Source organism: Salvelinus sp. IW2-2015, linkage group LG31 (genome assembly GCF_002910315.2).
Source record: "Salvelinus sp. IW2-2015 linkage group LG31, ASM291031v2, whole genome shotgun sequence".
Lineage (NCBI taxonomy): Eukaryota > Metazoa > Chordata > Actinopteri > Salmoniformes > Salmonidae > Salvelinus > Salvelinus sp. IW2-2015.
The window spans coordinates 25,034,632-25,038,208 of NC_036870.1; positions in this window are offsets into that span (position 1 = coordinate 25,034,632).

The window sequence follows — 3,577 nt, forward strand, 5'->3', positions numbered from 1 at the left end:
GAAAGTAAAAGTGCAAATTTTGCACATGTTAGAAAAGCTAACGTTTACGTTCCTTGCCAGAAATGAGAACATATGAAGACTAGGTGTCTCTTTAACATGCAGTCATTCATATATCAGTATGAAGTTTTAGTCTTGTATTGTTATTATAGGAATATTCTCGCTATACATTTGTTTCTATAAACTTTGACTATTGGATGCTCAGTCAGATGCTCTATCAAATAATCAATCATAGACTTAATTATAACTAATAACACACAGAATACGAGCTTAGGTCATTAATATGGTCAAATCCAGAAACTATAATTTCGAAAACAAAAACGTTTATTCTTTCGTGAATTACGGAACGTTCCGTATTTTATCTAACAGGTTGGCATGCCTAAGTCTAAATATTAAGTGTTACATTGCACACACCTTCAGTGTTATGTCATAATTATGTACAATTCCGGCCAATTAATTCGTCTTTTGAGGAAGAATTACATGTCGTCAAAGTTCTGCAACGAAACGCAGGTGGCCCAAACTGGCTGCATATACCCTGACTCTGTTGCACAGAACGCAAGAGAAGTGAAGACAATTTCCCTAGTTAAAAGTAAATTTCATGCTACAGGCAATCATATAACTAATAGCAGGTTCTTCAAAAATTATCTTTGTGTTTGTGATTTCAAGAAAGGGCATTATGTTTATCGGTTAGGTAACATCGGTGAACGCAACAGTGCTTTTCGATGCGCTGTTCTTAGAATGGTCTTGTACATCTAGCGGTTTGGCGATAGGTTAGGCCCTGTGATTCATGATTAAATTAACAGCATCCCGCACGGTTAGCCACGCAAAGGGACAAAGCTAGATAATTGAGTAATATTAGTCATTCAAACCGATGTGTAAGTTAACTAGTGATTATGTTAAGATTGAATTTGTTTTTATAAGACTAGTTTATAGCTCAGCTACCACTTACCTTGGCTCCTTGCTGCCCTCAGCATAAAGGTAACTGGCATGCGCGCCACGCAGGTCTCCCTCGTGGAGTGACATGTTAGATACCGGCAATAAATTCTGGTTTGTCCAAAATGCCGATACCGATCTGTTAAAGAAAACTTGAGAATCGCCTAATTAATCGCCAGCATGGTGTATGGAACTTAACTCTACCTTACAACCCCACTAATTTTTGTTTTAAATAACAAATCAAAGCACACTAGACTGTAACTATCAGCGCACCTGAAATGGTAATGAGCTGGATAGGTGAGGCAAAGGCGTGCATGACGGTAGAATAATATTGTATATAAAAGTTCGTTGATCAGAAAAAAGAGGGCGGCATTAAAACTGACTGCTCCAGGTTTGATCGGTTATGTGTGTTATGGAACAGGTTTAAAACGATATGTTGATACCGTGAATCACATAGTGAGAGTAGCATTGCCACAGTGTTCTAACAATAGCATTACACCAAATGTTAAACAGCTATAATATTAAGCTCATTGATACAGGTGTATGGCTTATTGCCTAGAGGCATGGGATGTCTCTCCGCACGTTATCGCTGTCTGGCTGTGATCAAAGTGGTTGGTAGACTCCAGGTAATTGTAGGGTAGTGAACTGAGGCAAACAAGGCTACAGTTCAGATAGTGGTATTAGCCAGGGCAACACAAGGCTACAGTCAGATAGATGTAGTACCATGGGGCAACACACAGGCTACTGTCAATAGTGGGAATTAGAGTGGCAACACAGGCACAGTCAGATAGTTGTAGGATAGGTCCGATGTTTAGCAAACACTAGAGTTGAGACGGAGTCTCGATAGTGGTAGTAGCCTTGGGCAACACAAGGGCTCACAGTCAGGCTCTGTAAGTAAGCTGGCAATCAGGTCAGTCCAGAATGTCGTAGTATGCCGAGGCGGCAACACAAGGTACAAGTCACGATAGTGGTAGTAGCTGAGGCAACAACAAGGCTACAGTCAGAGTTGGGAATAAGGTTACTTTGAAGATAGTGCGTAGTGGCAGGGCAACCACAAGGGCTACAGTCAGAGTAGTTGGTAGTGAAGCCTGAGAGAAACAACAAGGCTACATTCCAGATAGTCGGTGTGGCTAGGGGCAGACACAAGGCTACAGTCTGATAGTGGGAAGATATAGCCTAGGAGAACACAAGGCTACAGTTTATGGTAGGTAGCTGGCGGAAACAAAGCATACAGTCAGAGTAGGTGGTAGTAGCCTGGGCAACACAAGCTACGTTCTGATTGTGTAGTAGCCTGGGGCAACCAATGGCTACCAGTCAGATAGTTGGTAGTCAGCTCTGGGCATACCAAGGCATAAAACAGTCCTGATAGTGGTGTACGCCTGGTGCAAACACAAGGCTACAGTCGATAGATAGGTAGTAGCCTGGAGCACACAAGGCTACAGTCTGACTAGTGCGGTACGCTAGCGCGCGGGCACACACAGGCTACAGTCTGATATGGTAGTAGCTGGGCCGCACAAGGCTACAGTCTATTGAGTTAGGTAGTAGCTGGCACGGCAACACAAGGCTTATCAGTCTGACTAGTGGTAGTACCTGGGGAACACAAGGCTACAGTCTGATAGTGGTAGTAGCCTGGGGCAACACAAGGCTACAGTCTGATAGTGGTAGTAGCCTGGGGACACACAAGGCTACAGTCTGATAGTGGTAGTAGCCTGGGGCAACACAAGGCTACAGTCTGATAGTGGTAGTAGCCTGGGGAAACACCACTCTGCTTTGATAACATCAGTCTAGACCAGGGAAAGAGAAGACCGTCATGGACAAGCCTTAAGATCGGCTTAACACTCCTGGCACATTCAGTACATTACACCCACACAAATGCTTGTTGATATACAAACAGACATACTTCTCTCTCACTCTGTTTCAAACACTCTCTCTCTCTCACACACGCTTATAAACATGGAAATTGCATTAAAATAAACATACATTTAAAACACACCCACACAAACCATATAGCCTAAACAGAGACACACAATCCCAAATACTTGCAGTACAACTACACATAACCCTTAGACAACAGATAATAAACTCTCAGGACCTATAATGACACCTGTAGGGATAAACAAGAGGACATGTGGTGATCTTACCTGTGTCTGACTGTTAACCCCAATCCTTCCTGCTCTTCTACAATCTACTCATCCGTCAACCCTAGAGACCTAGGAGAGAGAGAGAGATAAGGGGAGAGAGAGGGGAGAGAAAGAGGGTAGGGGAAAGAGAGAGAGACAGAGAGAGGGGGAGGAAAGAGGGAGAGAGCGAGGGGAAAGAAAGAGAGAGAGGGGGGAGAGAGAGAGAGAGAGAGAGAGAGAGAGAGGGAGAACACTCATCAGACAATGATTATGACCAGGAGTTTACACAATCTGTATCTCACACTCGCTCTTACGGGTCATCTTGTTCTTGTCCCGAGAAGAACAGACTATGACAGGGATCCCAGCCACTGATGGGGGCCATTGTTCCTTCAGCACAACCCTGATGGGGGTCATTGTTCCTCCGGCACAACACTGATGGGGGTCATTGTTCCTCCAGCACAACACTGATGGAGGCCATTGTTCCTCCAGCACAACACTGATGGGGGCCATTGTTCCTCCAGCACAAC